We start from the raw sequence: 20,485 nt of genomic DNA, 5'->3' as shown, positions 1-20,485 counted from the left end.
GCACTCCAGTACTCTTGCCGGAAAATCCCATGGATGGAGGAGCCAGGTAGGCTGCAGTCCATACAGTCACTAAGAGTCGGACACGACTGAGCAGCTTCACTTTCACTTCTCACTTTCATGCACTGGAGAAGGAAATGGCAACCCACTCCAGGGTTCTTGCCTGGAGAATCCCAGGGACGGGGGAGCCTGGTGGGCTGCTGTCTGTGGGGTCACACAGAGTCGGACACGACTGAAGCGACTTAGCAGCAGCAGCTACTACTCACTAAGAGTTTTCAAAGAACTATGTCTTCAAGTTCCTTAAAAAACTTCTTTTACTGGGTGATGACATTATCTGTTTGGTATACATACAGGTTTTTTTCTAATACAATTAACTATAGAATTTTTATCTTTATATAAATTTCTAAAATATGTAGATCATTCAAATATTTCAAAAGGCAAGTCAAAATATATAATTATACATTACACATAAAACATAAAAGTACATAAATATGTATTACAAATAAAGATAACTTTCATTTCTATCTACTATACTTTCCAATCAATTCCAACATACTTGGCATATATCGTTGTTTTTTCATCCTTTCTGTTCTCAGTGCTTTTTTTTCCCCTAAAAATAACCACACACACACATATACAGGTCTTATTTTCCTTACTGTTTACAAAAAAGGCAAAGCTATATCTACCTTGTACTCTGTTCTTCACTTCATATTATATCCTAAAACTCATTTTATATCTTTTCTAAAAGCAAATGCTGTATTATTTGCTATGTATTCACTACTGTTGAATCTTCATTGTAAATTTCAGTCCTCAACATGATGAAATACCCATTTTTATTACTATTTAACTTTTACCTGATATCTACTTTTTATATTAAAACTGAAATTGTCTTATCATTTGTAGTCACCTGATAAAAAATTGATGAAAGCTAATCTGAAACTATTTTTCTTTTAAAAGTGACTTAAGAACTTTATATAACTCTCTAATATTATATAACCATATTTAGTGTGTATTATGTATTATTTGCTGTGCTTTTTTCTCTTATCGGTGGTCTATTTTGATCTTTTGTATTTCCTCTGTGGCATAGCAAAGTTTTGTATTGTTATTCTTAATGGTTATTTTTATGCTAATATACTTTAGGTCAGGAAGCAACAGTTAGAATTGGACATGGAACAACAGACTGGTTCCAAATAGGAAAAGGAGTATGTCAAGGCTGTATATTGTCACCCTGCTTATTTAACTTATATGCAGAGTACATCATGAGAAATGCTGGGCTGGAAGAAGCACAAGCTGGAATCAAGAATGCTGGGAGAAATATCAGTAACTTCAGATATGCAGATGACACCACCCTTATGGCAGAAAGTGAAGAGGAACTACAAAGCCTCTTGGTGAAAGTGAAAGAGGAGAGTGAAAAAGTTGGCTTAAAGCTCAACATTCAGAAAACTAAGATCATGGCATCTGGTCCCACCACTTCATGGGAAATAGATGGGGAAACAGTGGAAATAGTGTCAGACTTTATTTTTTTGGGCTCCAAAATCACTGCAGATGGTGATTGCAGCCATGAAATAGACACTTACTCCTTGGAAGGAAAGTTATGACCAACCTAGATAGCATATTAAAAAGCAGACACATTACTTTGCCAACAAAAGTCCGTCTAGTCAAGGCTATGGTTTTTCCAGTGATCATGTATGGATGTGAGAGTTGGACTGTGAAGAAAGCTAAGCACTGAAGAATTGATGCTTTTGAACTGTGGTGTTGGAGAAGAGTCTTGAGAGTCCCTTGGACTGCAAGGAGATCCAACCAATCCATCCTAAAGGAGATCAGTCCTGGGTGTTCATTGGAAGGACTGATGCTGAAGCTGAAACTCCAATACTTTGGCCACCTCATGTGAAGAGCTGACTCACTGGAAAAGACCCTGATGCTTGGAGGGATTGGGGGCAGGGGGAGAAGGGGACGACAGAGGATGAGATGGCTGGATGGCATCACCAACTCAATGGATGTGAGTTTGGGTAAACTGCGGGAGTTGGTGATCGACAGGGAGGCCTGGCGTGCTGCCATTCATGGGGTCGCAAAGAGTCAGACACGACTGAGCAACTGAACTGAACTGAACTAAATACATTTTAAGTGTTCTTAAGGTTTTCTTGGGCTTCCCCATGATTTAAGCTGTAAAGAATCCTCCTGCAAGGCAGAAGACTCAGGAGATACAGATTGAATCCCTGGGTGGGGAAGATCCCCTGGAGCAGGGCATGACAATCCACTCCAGCATATTTGCCTGGAAAATCCCATGGACAGAGAATCCTGGCAGGCCACAGACCACGGGGTCACAAAGAATTCGACATAACTGAGATCATAATGGATGGATTATTTCCTTACTTAGACTTTAACTACTTCATTTGTCAAATCTACTTATATCCATTGATACACCCAATACTTACATGACAATCAATGAGCTTATTCAATATTTTACTTTATTTCATTTTCCTCCTACTTTTTAGTTTCCTTACCTCTGCTTTGTAATTATATACACTTTTTCTATCAATGTCCCTATCTATGTTTTATTATTGGATGTGAAATGAATTCAATTCAACATCACTCTTTGTATCTAAGGTTTCAGAGTCAACACTTGTGCTGGGGAAGTCATCCTACAGTCAATACCTCAGAAACAGTTCCTAAGTAGAGTATCCCCAGAGGCAACGCATATTTAACCGTGGTTTTTTAAGGCAAGCTGAATAACAGGTTGGTTAGATATAAAATCCTTAATTTTCTTGATTTCTTAGAAAAATTTTAACACTACTTTCTTGTTTTACATCTTGCTTCAAGAGATCTGATGTCAACTTATCTTTCTTTCCTTTCTTATTTTATGTCTTTGTTTCAAGGCCCATAAGATGTGTTATCTTTAAAGTGTAATGGATTTATTGAAATACTTCTCAAATGTGACTGTTCTATTGATATATTTATTATTCCAGGCACACGGAAGCTCCTTAATATCAAATTCAAATATTTTATCTTCAGAAAACTTTCTTGGTTTATGATGTTAACTATTAAGTTATGTTTCATTGCTTTATTTTCTTCTTCAGATATTCAATTACGTACATGTTGCTTATTCTTTATCTATGCTCTATATCTTTTTCTCATTGATCACTTTTTTCTCCTATTTTCATTTAATTAAATGAAATCTTCTAGTATTTTTAGGCTAATAAATTTTTCCTTGAGCTTTCATAAATTTTTTTGAGATGATTTCTCCTTTATATTTTTGCCCTTTTATTCCATTTCTTTTCTGAGCCTAATTGACTTTAATTCATATCGTCCTGGTTTTTGTCTATTTCTATTCCAAGATTTTATATTTCTAATGGGAAGTGCTTGTTCCCATCTGCACACACTTGCTTATGTATGCTAAGTCACTTCAATGCATCTGACTCTTTGTGACCTCATGGACTGTAGCCTGTCAGGCCCCTCTGTCCATGGGATTCTCCAGGCAAGAATGGGTGGGTTGCCATAACCTTCTCCAAGGGATCTTGCCTACCCAAGAATCGAATCTACATCTCTTAAGTCTCCTGCATTGGCAGGTGGGTTCTTTACCAATAGCACCACTTGGGAAGTCCCACAGACACTTGCTTAGGCTATTTAATTAATATTAGAGGGAGTATTGTGTTACTAACTCTGGCCTCTTTGTTGGCCTTGAAGAAAGACTATTCATCAGCTAAAACACTTTCTACTTGCTAGGGACTGAACTGTGTCCCCTGTCACCAAAAGTTCTATGTTGATGTTCTAATCACCAATGTGACTGTATTTGGAGATAGGAGCTTTAGGGGCTAATTAAGGTTAAATAAGGTCATATCAATCTATCAAATGGAACACAGCCTTCTCTAACTCAAGGAAACTATGAGACATGCCTATGAGCTATGCTGTGTAGGGCAATCCAAGATGGATGGGTCATGGTGGAGAGTTCTGGCAAAATGTGCTCCACCGGAGAAGGGAATGGCAAACCACTTCAGAACAATATGAAAGGCAAAAAGATAGGACACTGAAATATGAACTCCCCAGGTCGGTAGGTGCCCAATAGGCTACTGGAAATCATTGGAGAAATAACTCAAGAAAGAATGAAGAAATGGAGCCAAAGCAAAAACAACACCCAGTTGCAGATGTGACTGGTGATGGAAGCAGGAACTGGTGATGGAAGCAGGAACTGATGATGTAAAGAGCAATGTTGCATAGGAACCTGGAATGTTAGGTCCATGAATCAAGGCAAACTGGAAGTGGTCAAATAGGAGATGGCAAGAGTGAACATCGAACTTTAGAAATCAGTTAACTAAAATGGAATAGAATGGTGAATTTAACTCAGAAGACTATTATAGCTACTATTGTGGACAAGAATCCCTTAGAAGAAATGAAGTAGCCATCACAGTCAACAAAAAAGTCTGAAATGCAGTACTTGGATGCAATCTCAAAAACGACAGAATGATCTCTGTTCATTTTCAAGACAAACCATTCAGTATCACGGTAATCCAAGTCTATGCCCCGACCAGTAACACTGAAGAAGCTGATGTTCAATGGTTCTATGAAGACCTACAAGACCTTTTAGAACTAACACCCAAAAAAGATGTCCTTTTCATTATAGGGGACTGGAATACAAAAGTAGGAAGTCAAGAAACACCTGGAGTAACAGGCAAATTTGGCCTTGGAGTACAGAATGAAAATAGAGTTCTGCCAAGAGAACACACTGGTCATAGCAAACACCCTCCTTCAGTAACACAAGAGAAGACTCTACACATGGACATCACCAGATGGTCAACACAAAAATCAGACTGATTATATTCTTTGCAGCCAAAGATGGAGAAGCTCTATACAGTCAGCAAAAACAAGATCTGGAGTTGACTGTAGCTGAGATCATGAACTCCCTATTGTCAAATTCAGACTCAAAGTGAGGAAAGTAGGGAAAACCACTAGACCATTCAGGTATGATATAAATCAAATCCCTTACAATTATACAGTGGGAGTGAGAAATAGAATTAAGGGACTAGGTCTGATAGACAGAGTTCCTGATGAACTATGGACAGAGGTTCATGACATTGTACTGGAGACAGTGATCAAGACCACCCCAAGAAAAAGAAAAAAAGCAAAATGGTTGTCTGAGGAGGCCTTATAAATAGCTGTGAAATGAAGAGAAGCAAAAGGCAAAGGAGAAAAGGAAAGATATTCCTATTTGAATGATTTGAATGCAGAGTTCCAAAAAATAGCAAGGAGAGATAAGAAAGCCTTCCTCAATGACCAATGCAAAGAAATAGAGGAAAACAACAGAATGGGAAAGACTACCAATCTCTTCAAGAAAATTAGAGATACCAAGGGAACATTTCAAGCAAAGATGGACTCAATAAAGGACAGAAATGGTATGGGCCTAACAGAAGCAGAAGATACTAAGATGAGGTGGCAAGAATACACAGAACTGTAAAAAAAAAAAAAAAAAAGATCTTTATGACCCAGAAAACCATGATAGTATGATTATTCACCTAGAGCTAGACACCCTGGAATGTGAAGGCAAGTGGGCCTTCAGAAGCATCACTATGAACAAATATAGTGGAGGTGATGGAATTCCAGTTGAGCTATTTCAAATCCTAAAAGATGATGTTTTGAAAGTGCTGTACTCAATATGCCAGCAAATTTGGAAAACTCAGAAGTGGCCACAGGACTGGAAAAGGTCAGTTTTCATTCCAGTCCCAAAGAAAGGCAATGCTAAAGAATGTTCAAACTACCGCACAATTGCACTCATATCACACGCTAGTAAAATAATGCTCAAATTCTCCAGGCCAGACTTCAATAGTACATGAACTGTAAACTTCCAGTTGTTCAAGTTGGTTTTAGAAAAGGCAGAGGAATCAGAGATCTAAATGCCAACATCTGCTGGATCATTGAAAAAGCAAGAGACTTCCAGAAAAACATCTATTTCTGCTTTATTGACTATGCCAAAGCCTCTGACTGTGTGGATCACAACCAACTGTGGAAAATTCTTCAAGTGACGGGAATACCAGACCACCTGACCTGCCTCTTGAGAAACCTGTATGCAGGTCAGGAAGCAACAGTTAGAACTGGACATGGAACAACAGACTGGTTCCAAATAGGAAAAGGAGTACATCAAGGCTGTATATTGTCACCTTGCTTATTTAACTTATATGCAGAATACATCATACAAAATGCATGGCTGGATGAAGCACAAGCTGGAATCAAGAAATGCCAGGAGAAATATCAATAACCTCAGATATGCAGATGATACCACCCTTATGGCAGAAAGCAAAGAACTTAAGAGCCTCCTGATGAAAGTAAAAGGAGAGTGAAAAAGTTGGCTCAAAATTTAACATTCAGAAAACTAATTAATGGCATCTGGTCCCATCACTTCATGGTAAATATATGGGGAAACAGTGGAAACAGTGGCAGACTTTATTTTTGGGACTCTAAAATCACAGCAGATGGTGACTGCAGCCATGAAATTATAAGACGCATATTGGTGTTGGAGAAGACTCTTGAGAGTCCCTTGGACTGCAAGGAGATCCAACCAGTCCATCCTAAAGGAGATCAGTCCTGAGTGTTCATTGGAAGGACTGATGCTGAAGCTGAAACTCCAATACTTTGGCTACTTGATGTGAAGAGCTGACTCATTTGCAAAGACCATGATGCTGGGAAAGATTGAAGGCAGGAGGAGAAGGGGATGACAGAGGATGAGATGGTTGGATGGCATCACCAACTCGATGGACATGAGTTTGGGTGATCTCAGGAGTTGGCCATGGACAGGGAGGCCTGGTGTGCTGCATGATACCCCATACTCCATGGGATATCAAGGAGTCAAACATAACTGAGTGACTGAACTGAACTGATAAATGTAGAGCCCTAATTCAATAGAGATGATGGTGTCCTTATAAAAAAAAAAAAAAAAAGGAAAAATGATCTATCTCATTCTCCATAAACACACCCTGAGGAAAAGCTGCATGAGTAAGCAGTAAGAAAGGAGATGTCTTCAAGCCAAGAAAAGAATTCTCACTGTAACTCAATCACACTGACATCTGAATCTCAGACTTTCAGCCTCCAGAACAGTGAGAAACAAATTTCAAAGTCAAGTCACAAGTCTATCGTATTTTATTATGGCAGTCTGATCTAATTCACCATTTTTATTTTATTCTCTTATTTCTTATCATAACTTTGTATGGTATCGAATGCAGCTATTTCAGTTCAGTTGCTCAGTCGTGTCCAACTCTTGGTGACCCCGTGAACTGCAGCACGCCAGGCCTCCCTGTCCATCACCAACTCCTGGAGTCCACCCAAACACATGTCCATCGAGTCGATGATGCCATCCAACCATCCCATCCTCTGCTATCCCCCTCTCCTCCTGCCCTCAATCTTTCCCAGCATCAGGCTCTTTTCAAATGAGTCAGCTCTTCTCATCAGATCATCAAAGTATTGGGAGTTTCAGCTTCAACATCAGTCTTTCCAATGAACAGGACTGATCTCCTTTAGGATGGACTGGTTGGATCTCCTTGCTGTCCAAGGGACTCTCAAGAGTTTTCTCCAACACCACAGTTCAAAAGCATCAATTCTTTGGCATTCAGCTTTCTTTATAGTCCAACTCTCACATCCATACATGACCACTGGAAAAACTATAGCCTTGACTAGACGGACCTTTGTTGGCAAAGTTCATTTAATATTTTTGTACACAAAAGTATTAGGTTTTTCTAACCAATGTTGGAATTTTGTGTTAATAGGATTTTTAATTCAAGATTATCCTTCTCTGCCTTTCAATTTCTATAGGATCTTTAACATCCACTGCTTGCTTCCTTTCTCTCACCACTAAGACTCCAAAGATACTCCCCAGTCTCAATCTCCCCAATTCACCCAAGAAGAGTTTTCTTCAGAATTTCCACCACTGGTTTCATGCACTTTCAATTCTCCTCCTTTCTATCCTCCAGTAACCAGAGCTGTGCCCAACAAGATCTCTGACTTGTTCTCAGCACTTCTGCACTCAAGATGCTGATTCCTTCTGCGTGTGATTTTATCAGTATTTATCACTGTTAGGTTCCTATCTACTTTTCCTATTTTCTGCTCAGTCTCCCACAGACTCCCTACACAGACATGTGTTCTGAGAATCTGCTGAATTTGCATGTTTATTTTACTACCTACAAATAACTTGAAACTTATAGTAATTTTGGTATTCTAATCATCCCCTAGGTGTCAATTACAGGTAATTTTATTTGCTCTTCTCATTGACCTGCATGCATAGTTTTGGGGAAAATGTTTATACATTCTGATTTAATTAGCTAACATATCCTTTAGGAAACTGGAAGTCATAATCATCATTTCTTATTCCTTGTAACTACTTGATATGACCCCTGGGGAAGGAAATGGCAACCCACTCCAGTATTCTTGCCTGGGAAATCCCATGGACAGAGGAGCTTGGGGTGCTACAGCCCATGAGGTCGCAAAAAGTTGGACATGACTTAGCAACTAAAGAACAACTTTATATGACAGATGTGATGATATTAAGGAAAATAATTCAGAGTCTAAAGATCTAGTTCTTCCTCAAGAAAATATCTGTAACTGTAACATGCCTTATGGCGCCCATCTGTTGTGCACTGGCGCAAAATTAATCCATTACTGATTTCTTGGTCCATTTATTCAGGCCTTTAATTCGAAGTATTCTTTCAGCATTCTCTCTTAAATATATCTTTCCATCACGATCTTATTTAGAGTGGACTAATTTCGCTTGTTCTTGAAGCTCTATGACTCAGTTTACCTATCGTATTACTTGAGAGAGTCTACACACTCCTACAACATGTTTAATCCCTATGTACTGCTTGGAAGCTTAAAAGTGTGAGTTGACATTATAATAAGGGCTATTAAAGACAAAGTGCTTGGTAAAAGGAAGAGACTAATATTTCTATCATTAACCCCACTTTATCTTAAGATGAATGTATTTAGTTGTTGATTAATTCAAAGTGATACTTCAAATTTATATGAATTTCTAATCTTTGGTTACTAATTCTTTTCATTTTATGTTTTACATACAAATATCTCCTTTATCTCACCTTAAGCATCAGCTGAAATAGCGATTCCAAACACTAAGACTACCAATTCTTGAATGCCTTTTCTGAGTTTTTATGTCTAAAAAATTTGAGTATATTTTCAATCTTCCCCAATGGGACTCATAATCACTCCATCTATTCCAGTCTCATTTGTACTCAATTTATTCTTGCGTCTACTTGTGTCTATTTTAATACCTGAGTTTTTTCCCACAATTTTTAAACAAGGATTTTCTTGTCAGCTTTTCCTATCTAGCTGATTTTAACTGCCAGCCTCAATTAGATATATTTTCATGTGCTATAAAAGCTCTTGGAAGCACATTTGTAACTGGAGAAATTTCCTTCTCATCCTTATTTTCCCTGTTCCTACACATTCCTCACACCCATCATATCCCTCTTTAATTTCACCATAATTTTTTTCCAGCTTTCACTATTCCATGCTCATTAAAAAATATATATATTGTATGAATAAAATTAAAATGAATAAAGAGGAATAGAAAGCCTTTAGACCAGTAAGTTTCTGTTCTCTAGTCCCTTCTATGCTCAGAGAATGTATTCAAGAGCAAGAAAAAATATGACTTCAACTCTTGGTGGTTTGGGATGAATTCTAATACCAGACTAATTTACTATAAATAAGCCTTTTAGACTAACAGTAAGAAAGATGAGGGTTCCAAAACTACCAAATTAGAGACAACATTAGAAGTACAATTCTACTTGGTACTTCTGATGTCAGTAAAAAGTGGGGAATGATTATTTGGGGAAAATGAAGAAGCATGTCTAGCTGCTATCATTACATTACTTTACTTAAGCATATGGTGCCCTTAAATATTCTGGGAAAAGAAAGAAGAAGCATGAGGAGTTTTCTAGTAGGCATTGGTACATGGGGACAACTTGTGTCCAACTGACTCAAGTTCAGAATAATCATGGTCCTGCGTAAGATAAAGTGAATTAACATTCTTCCAGCCCCTAATGGGGAGCTAAAGCATTTAATATTCCTATGTTTTCCAACATAATGCACATTTGGCAGAGTTACTTAACTATAAAAATAACAATCATTGTAAACTTTCTGCTTCTGCGTTCAGCAACTGTACTAAGAGTTGTAGACACATTAGTCCAGTTCAGTTTCAATTATTCTGACTTCTCATTAGAGAAAGGATTGATAACTACAGTTTTCTAATAACATGTAAAGCTTCCTGTGATCTAGATTTAATTTAGGCTAATTCCCAGCACAGTGTGAGCTACTGTACAGTCCATGGAATATGACAACCTAATTTTCTCACTTCATTCAATTAGCTACACAGAGGCTAAGCCATGAGCCACTTACCATTTGCCGTATCTTTAAGGTGTAAATCTTAATTCACTGTTATTTATCAGTTTTAAAAATCAAAACCTGCCTGTTTAGAGAGTCAAGTACTCAAATTAGAAGAAGAAAAAATTAATACTTAGCTCAAATATTTTTACTAATAGAGTAAGTGTAATTTTTAATTTTATGCCTATTTTTCATCTATATCAAGTCTTTCTGCAAGTATAATCATTTAAATGTTTGAATATATTCCACTCCATTGCATGTAAGGCAGTATTTTCCAAAGGGTATTCCAAGGAACGTGTGTGCCTGCTAAGTCACTTCCATCATGTCCAACTCTTCGTGTCCCTCCCTATAGACTGTAGCCTGCCGGGCTCCTCTGTCCATGGGATTCTCCAAGCAAGAATCCTGGAGTGGGTTGCTGTGCCCTCCTCCAGGGGATCTTCCCCACCCAGGGATTGAACCCACATTTCCTACATCTCCCGCATTGGCGGGCGGGTTCTTTACCACTAGTGCCACCTGTGAAGCCCGTTCCAAGGAGCACTTTGTCCATGATAGATTAGTGTATGAGGAAGTATTATCTTTTACATATGAACTCTGATGGCCTTCAAATTGATTCAAAATTTATATATTAAATAAGCTAGTAAGTGTTATGTGTAAGAGCTATCCAAGGCAAAAGGAGGGAGATTGAGGCACTATCTAGAAAGGGTAACATATTCCTTAGCTAATGTTCTAGGTGGGATTCATTTTTTTTTTTTATGAACACACTATAATCCAGCACTGCCTAACAGAGGCCAAGATTATGAGAGATATAAAATTTGGGTATGTATCACTGGGAGTGGGATGACAGCAAATGAACTGAAGAATAAGGGAAAGATGCAGAGTGTGGACCATTGTGTCAAGATGCTAAACCCAACACAAGTTCTCAAGGCAAGAACTCCTCTCAAGCATTGGTTGCAGGGGTATAGCAAGGAACAACAACCACAGAATAAAATCTAGAACAATCTGCTAACTTCAGTTTTGTTTATGAGTAATCTTAAGAAATAGAAAAACAGAATTCTCTTTCCTTATAAGTGTTCTTGAAACACTATGGGCTTATTCAACATAGTCTTGGAGGTTCTAGTCATGGCAATCAGGGAAGAAAAAGAAAAAGAATCCAAATTGGAAAGGAAGTAGTACAACAGTCACTGTTTGAAGTTGACATGATACAATACATTGAAAATCCTAAAAATGCTACCAGAAAACTACTAGAGCTCCTCAATGAATTTGGTAAAGTTTCAGGATATAAAATTAATACACAGAAATTGCTTGCATCCTACATACTAACAACAAAAGATCAGAAAGAGAAATTAAGAAAATAATTCCATTTACTATTACACCGAAAAGAATAAAATACTTAGGAATAAACCAACTTAAGGAGATAAAAGACTTGTAGTAAGAAAACTGTAAGATACTGACAAAAGAAATCAAAGATGACACAAACAGATCTAGGGATACATTCTTGGATTGGAAGAATCTATATCATCAAAATGACTATACTACCCAAAGCAATCTACAAATTCAATGCAGTTCCTGTCAAATTACCAATGACACTTTTCACAGAATTAGAACAAAAAAATTTACAATTTGTATGGAAACACAGGGTTTACCAGATGGCTCAGTCGTAAAGAATCTGTCTGCCAATGCAAGAGATGCTGGTTCAATCCCTGGGTCAGGAAGATCACCTGGAGAAGGAAATGGCAACCCACTCCAGTATTCTTGCCTGGTAAATCTCATGGACAAAGAGCCTGGTGGGCTACAGAAAATGGGTTCACAAAAGAGTTGGACACAACTTAGCAACTGAACAACAACATGGAAACACGAAAGACTCCAAATAGCAAAAGCAATCTTGAGAAAGAAAAACAGAGCTAAGAGGAACCAAGCTCCTGACTTCAGACTATACTGCAAAGCTACAGCAGTCAGAAGAGCATGGTACTGGCACAGAAACAGAAATACAGATTAGCGGAACAGATAGAAAGCCAGAGATAAATTCATGCATCTATGGTCACCTAATCTGACACAGGAACTCCCACCAGGTTATCAGCTGATTCGTCAACAAACTCTACAAGCCAGAAGGGAACGGAAAAATATATTTAAAGTAAGGAAACGGAAGAAACTACAACCAAGAATACTCTACCAAACAAGACTCGCATTCAGATTGGATGGAGAAATCAAAAGCTTCCCAGACAAGCAAATGTAAAGACAATTCAGCTTTATAACGAAACCAGCTTTATAACAACTGCTAAAGGAATTTCTTTAGGCAGGAAACAAGGCAAGGAAAAAACCTACAGAAAATTAGCCCAAGACAATTAAGAAAAAGGTAATAGGATTCATTGGGAAAGTCCTTGATACTTTGGGAAAATATTGAGGGGGAAATTATTGGGAAAGCTAGAGGACAGAAGGAGAAGAGGGAGTCAGAGGATGAGGTGGCTGGATGGCATCACCGATGCAGTGGACATAAACTTGAGCAAACTTTGGGAGATGGTGAGACCTGTGACCCCAGTGAGGTCACAAAGAGTCAGACACAACTGGGCAACTGAACAACAACAATAGGATCATGTATCGAGAATTACCTTCAATGATAATGGATTAAATGAGCCAACCAAAAGACATAGAGTGGTTAGGTGGGTGAAACATGTGCATGTTACCACATCACTCTGCTTGACCCCCCGAAACTGTATGCAATTCTTTTATATTGTTACATTAATCATGTTTCCATTATGGCTTGCAATTGCAATTATTTTTTGTCTGACTATTAACTGTGAAAACTGATAAACATCTTTTACTATTGTGATTATGTAACTATTACTCAGTTAACACCATTGTATCATGATTGGTCAACAGAAAAATAATAGACTTCTATATCATCAGAACTACCATTTAATTAAAAAAAAAAGCTGAAATCACTTTTTAAAATCCAGAAGCAAAAAAAAATAAATAAAAATAAAATAAAATAAAATCCAGATACATATCAGAATCTTGGAACTTTTTGAAAAATACAATTACTCAGTTATTACTTTTTTTCTTCAAAGCACCAGATATGTTTCTAACGTGCAGCCATGCATGCTTAAAAAACAACTGGACTATATGAGGATCTTTGACTTTTATCTAGTTTGCTTCACTTTTTCTATTTCATATTCAATGCTCCCATTTCATTTAGCTTATGTTTTCCAATTTCTCCATCTTTTATTTTTTCAGTGCTCTTTCTCAAGCCTTTATCAATTGTAATAGAAAATCCTTGGGGGTGTGTGTGTGTGTGTGTGTGTGTGTGTGTGTGTGTGCGTGTGTGTGTGTGTATATATATATAATATATATATAGTAGTTTATCTTAGAAAATTTATGAGCTTTTATCTAACTAAAAAATTTATGACATTTTGACCCCCCCTAGTATGCTCAATTTATAATTAAAAAAAAATAGATATGCAACAAGCCACAAAGATTTACTGTATAGTACAGGGAACCATAGTCAATATCTTGTAATAATCTATAATGGAAAATAATCTGAAAAATAATATAGGCATATATGTATAACTGAATCACTTTACTCTTCACCTGAAACATTGTAAGTCAACTATACTTCAACAAAATATATGTATTAAGAAACTTTTTAAAAATCCAAAAATGGGCAAAGATCTAAATAGACTATTGTCCAAAAAGACATACAGATGGTCAAAAAGCACATGAAAACATGTTCAACATTGCTAATTACTAAAGAAATGACATATCACCTCACACTAGTCAGAACAGCATCATGAAAAAAAATCCGTCAACAGTAAGTGCTGGAGAAGAGTAGAAAGAAAAGAGAACTTTCCTACACTGTTGGTGGGAATACAAACTGGTATAGCCACTATGGAGAAAAGTATGGAGGTTCCCTTAGACATTAAAAATAGAAGTACCATAAGACCCAGCAACCCCACTACTGTGCATATGCCTAGAGAAAACTATAATTCAAAAAGATACATGGATTCTATTGTTCACTGCAGCACTATTCACAACAGCCATGACATGGAAGCAACCTAAATACCCATTGACAGAAGAATGAATAAAGAAGATGTGTTATATATACACAATGGAATATTACTCAGCCACAAAAAAGAATGAAATAATGCCATTTGCAGCAACATAGATGCACTTAGAGATTGTCATGCTGAGTAAAGGAGGTAAGAGAAGGACAAATATCATGTGATATCAGTTATACATGCAACCTAAAAATGGCACAAATGAACTTATCTACAAAACAGAAACACAATCACAGATGCATTGGGTTGGCCAAAAAGTTCATTCAGGTTTTTCCATAACATTTTACAGAAAAACTCAAATGAACTTTTTTGCTAATTCAATGGAAAATAATCATGACTGCAAGGAGAGCCGACCAGTCCATCCTAAAGATCAGTCCTGGCTGTTCACTGGAAGGACTGATGTTGAAGCCGAAACTCCAATACTTTGGCCACCTGATGTGAAGAGCTGACTCATTGGAAAAGACCCTAATGCTGGGAGGGATTGGGTGCAGGAGGAGAAGGGGATGACAGAGGATGAGATGCCTGGATGGCATCATTGACTCAATGGACATGGGTTTGGGTGGATTCCGGGAGTTGGTGATGGACAGGGAGGACTGGCTTGCTGCGGTTCATGGGGTCACAAAGAGTCGGACATGACTGAGTGACTGAACTGAACTAAACCAGGAGGAGAAGAAGGGGTAAAACTGGATAGCTACACGTAGTTTTCCCAGGGATAAATTGGGAGATTGGAAGTGACACATACATACTACTATATATAAAATAGATGACTAATAAGAACCTACTATATAGCACAGGGAACTCTACTTAACACTCTGTAACGACCTATATGGGAAAAGAACCTAAAAAAGAGTTTATATATGTATAACTGACTCACTCTGCTGTATACCTGAAACACATTGTAAATCAACTACACTCCAATAAAAATTAAATAAGTCAATAAATAAAATAAAAAGTTAGGGGCACCCACTGTCGCTTACTTTCCATCCTATCTCATCTCTCTGGATATACAATTTGGTTTATCATAGGTCTAGAAATGCAGAAGTAGGTTTCTAGAATATGATAGTAGACTATGGCTAATGAAACTTAGATGACTGAATAGTAGCAGAGGTTACAGGTTACAGAAAACATCTAGGAATTGAACAATAAGCAAACAAATAATATAATAGTTTTATATTAGAACTAGCACATATAAAATTTACTACATAGCAGGAAACATTGTTCCAAATTATATATTAACTAATTTAACTCTTAAGACAACTGTGAGGTAGGTACCTTCAATACTCCCATTAAAGACAGAGAAACTGAGGCCCAGATAGGTCAAATATATTTGCCAAAGTTGGAGACAGAATATGTATAAATAGAATTCAAGGCGAACTGCCTGAATCCAGATCCTCTGCTCTTAAATATAATCACCTTAAATTTTTCTGAAATTAAGTTTTAATTACCAGCAATTGATATACCTAATAAAAGTAATTAGTTTTCAAAATCTTAAATGAATTAGTAGGCATCTTTTTCATATAAGTCAGTGCATTATTTCTCCATTTTTGAAAACCTATTCTCAAATCAAAAGGCAATGCCCAAACGCTATATTTGCAGATCTCTTAGAGAGTGAAGAACATTTTTTTTTTTTTTCTGTCAAGATGAAGCTGAAATGCAAAGACAGGGAGAAAGAAGTCTGATTTGCTTTTTGTTTATCTCAGGAGCTCTCTGACAAACTGCTGAGCTGCTGTTTTATGCAGTGAGACTTTGCAGACCGTGTCAAGACAGCTTGAAGACAACTCATTTTTTATTTAGAAATGTGTGCTTAATAGCTTCAGTGTCTGAGGTTTCCTTTGAATCAAATTTTGTAGCATGCTTGCTTTGGTTTCATTTCATTTGGAATTTGGCAGAAGAGGAGTTGTGAATGAAAACTCCTCTTGTTTGTGTACTTTTCTCTGTACACAGAAGAGATAGAATATGAATTAATTATGACTCCAAGGGAAATAGAATATGAATTAATTATGACTCCATGGGAAATCAATACCTTGGTGACTGAAATCTTGATGTGCTTTAATATACTGTATTATGATACTATACATTTTTATTATATTTCACTGCCTTTATTTATAGAGCTATGACATAATTTGTATTGGTGTAGTTTAACACTTGTACAGATGGTGATGTAAATAAGTTTATCATGCTGATAGTATTTTTTTAATGTTAGCACTGAAAATACATATTTTACACACCCAGTATGTTTCACATTCTTTTATTTTTACCACTATAAATTTTTGGTGTTCATTAAATGAATAATCATGAATTACAGACATCATCTATTCAGTTTCTAATTAAACACATACTGATGTCCACAATAATATAAATTCTATATGATAATATTTAGGTATAAATGCCCTGGAGATATTAGTAAATCTATCTCTTGTTTCTTCACAAGATTCTTAAATCTGCTTTTGAAGTGAGTGAATTCTGAACTACAAATCGGTTTTCAAAAACGTAACAATGGGTAAGAAAGAGTCCCTGGGGAAATTTGGTATTATTGATCACAGCTTGTCATGATCATTCAATTATGCGGGTGAAATCTTACTTGTCAGAGGATATTTTCTTATCATAGTTGATGTGATTCTCTCACTGCAGGTTCTCAAGTTTTGAATGCCTGATATGAATGCTTTGATTTCTTTTCAAAGACAGGAGGACTCTTTTGCTCTATGCTATGCAGTTGTAAGTAGAAAATGCAATGATTTTAGGAAATGGGTAATTAAGCTCTTTCATCACTTGACAACGTAGCTACAATAATTGACCACATTATTTATGTTATCACTAAGGAATGTTTATTATTCTATCATCTTTAAAACACAGAAAGTGACAATGTGATAGAATGTTTCACACTTTATTCACCTTTGATCTAAAATGATATTAAATCACATTATCCTCAATTCACATCACATTGTTAATAACATCAATACACATTTGTATATTTTTAATAAAAATAAAGAATGTTCACTAACCAGTCCTGACACAGCTGAATGAGCTGGAGCTTGGAGGGTTATATGGAAGCCTGAAGCATCTGGCTCCTGGGAAAGTTATTAAAAAGAGGAGCTAGTACAAGCTATCAAAAGAGCTTAACTTTCCGTGGCCTCCTCTGTTAGTTCATAATTAAGCATATTGTGATGGGAATAGCTGCTGTGGGTTAGGAGGAAAGACAGGGAGATTCCAGAAATGCAGTGAGCAAGAGCAAGGACAAGATGAATCCTGTTCACGTAACTGCAACTTCTCACAATCTCTAACCCGCAGTGACCTTCAGAACAGAGCTGCAGCTTCTCTTCTGCCTCTCAAATATAAAGTAACCTCACTTTCAGCCAATTCTTATGCAGTAGAACACAAGGAAGGAAATTCTAGGTAATATAGCTTCTAATGTAACCATGTTAACAACAGGACCATCCCACACAGCAAGTTAAGGAGCTTACTATGCAGGCACTGTGTTAAATCATTTATATGTATTATTCATTTCATCTTCCTAACAACCTTATGAAATTAGTGCTATATTTATCTTTATTTTTACCTGAAAAATATTAAGAACACAAAAATGCTGATTAAAAACCCACCACTTATAATTACAAACATAGAAAAGGAAAAAAAATAAAATCCCCTCCTTCTCTCCAATCACATCTTTCACCTGTGCATTTCCATTCTCAAAGTTATTGCTATTAACCTTTTGTTGTGTATCCCTCCTCTTTTCTACAGCTGTGGGAGGATAAAGATATCTGGAACAATTTTGATAGGTTGGTAATCAGAGACCTTTCCCACATTTTCTGGGAACCACATAAGTTCCCCAAATTGTTTTGTAATGTTCAGGGACAGAATGGGAAAGAGAGGGAATATTATTGTTATAAATCCCTAGGTAAACTCAGAGCCTAACATAGTTTAAAGAAATAAAGGAAATGTGACATTTCATTCACACCCGAGTTTAAAAAATAACCTTTATCCTGGTTACCTCTCCCCCTTACATCCGGGGCTTCCCAGGTGACTCAGTGGTAAAGAATGCACCTGAATGCAGGAGACACAGGAGACATGGGTTCGATCCCTGGGTCAGGAAGATTCCCTGGAGGAGGAAATGGCAATCCTCTCCAGTATTCTTGTGTAAAGAATCCCATATACAGAGGAGCCTGAAGAGCTACAGTCCACAAGGTTGCAGAGTCAGACACAACTGAACACATACACACCAGCATCCCCTTACATAGACGGCAAGAATTACTCCAGTCTCTAAATCTGCATTAAGTAGGAGAGTTACTGGATTCTGGGCCTAGTTAACAATTCAAATTTAGCTCCCTTGGAGAAGGAAATAGCAACCCACTCCAGTATTCCTGCCTGGAGAATCCCATGAACAGAGGAGCCTGGTAGGCTACTGATCATGGGGTCACAAGACTGAGTGACTAAGTCCATGGTCCTATTCATCTGCTGTTTCTAAAAGACCAGGAAAGAAAAATCTAACATTTGTTCTATCATCATGATTAGAGTTGACTTTGTTACTGTTTCACAATTCTTCCTTCTCTATCCTTCCCATAATTTCTGTATAAACAAAGTATACTTTTCCAACCCATTTGGACATGGTCACATGCTCTGTTTTAACCAGTGGAATGAGTAGAAGCCAGACCACGTAGTTATGAGCAGAGAGCTGATCTTGACTAGAGCCTGAAGGAAAGCTGCTCAGGCTGACTTTCTAAGCCCAGAATGGAAAATAAATCTCTGTATTGAAAATCATAAGAATTTTCAGTTGATTAATACACAGTACTATCAAGAATAATAACTAGTCTTTCTAACTATTGATGTGGAAGTATAGAGGGTCCTCTCTCTAATGGGTGGGAACCTCAATACCAGGCATATGTTAACATTCACAGAGAAAAATCCAATAATAAAGAGTCTACAGATTTCTCAAATAAAGCATTATTTGAGAAAGTTCAAAGTTCAGTTCTTGCTTGAATAGTAACTGATATGCTATCAAAAGTATATGGTTGATGAATGGATAAAGATGTGGTACCTATACACAAAGGAATATCACTGTCATTAGAAAAAGAACAAATTTGAGTCAGTTCCAGAGAGGTAGATGAACCTAGAGCCTGTTATACAGAGTAGAGTAAGTTAGAAAGAGAAAAACAAAGTATATTAACACATACATATGGAATCTAGAAAAATGATATCAATGCCCATTTGCGACAAAGAAATGGAGACACAGATGGAGAGAAAGGACTTGTGGGCACAGTAGGGGAGAGAGAGAGTGGGACAAATGGAGAAAGTAGCACCAAAATATAGACACTATTATGTGTCAGATGGCTGGCTGGTGAGAAGTGTCTGTATAGCACAGGGAGCCCAGTCTGGTTCTGTGATGACCTGGAGGGTGGGGTGGGAGGAGGGGAAGATGACTTAGGAGGGAGAGGATATATGTGTAATTGGGGCTGATTCACGTTGCTGTATGGTAGAGACCAACACAACACTGTAAAAATTGAAAAACGAAACAGCATACGCTTTATGGCCAAAGTTATACTAAAGGAAAACTTATAGAATACTTTCATTAGTAAATGAAAGGAATGAAAGCATGTAGTAAAATGCTCAGCTCAAAAAGTTAGAAAAAGCATCACTGTATAAAGCCCAAGGAATAAAGATGAAAGCAACTATGAATTAAAAATAGAATAAAGAGTAAATCTAAGAACCAGATTTTTTTTCTGTTAAATCATGAGTCAAATTTTGAATAAGTCTAATAAATGGAAAGCATAAACATAAAATTAAGAATAGAAAGAAATATAAAACTGATGACAAATGAAGAAATATTGAATAAGATCCATTTTGACACATGATAGAGTTGAAGTACAGATCCTTCTCAACTTGCTATGGAGTTACATCCTAATAAACTCAATCAAAAAGGAAAATATCATGTTGAAAATGTGCACTGGGATGACCAACAGGGATGGGATGGGGAGGGAGGTGGGAGGGGTGTTCAGGATGGGGAATACATGTACACTCATGGCAGATTCAAGTCAATGTATGGCAAAACCAATACAATATTGTAAAGTAAA

This window comes from Cervus canadensis, chromosome 25 (assembly GCF_019320065.1).
Source record: "Cervus canadensis isolate Bull #8, Minnesota chromosome 25, ASM1932006v1, whole genome shotgun sequence".
Classification (NCBI taxonomy): Eukaryota; Metazoa; Chordata; class Mammalia; order Artiodactyla; family Cervidae; genus Cervus; species Cervus canadensis.
The sequence above is the reverse complement of the archived record's forward strand: the minus strand, read 5'-3'. Positions refer to the sequence as shown.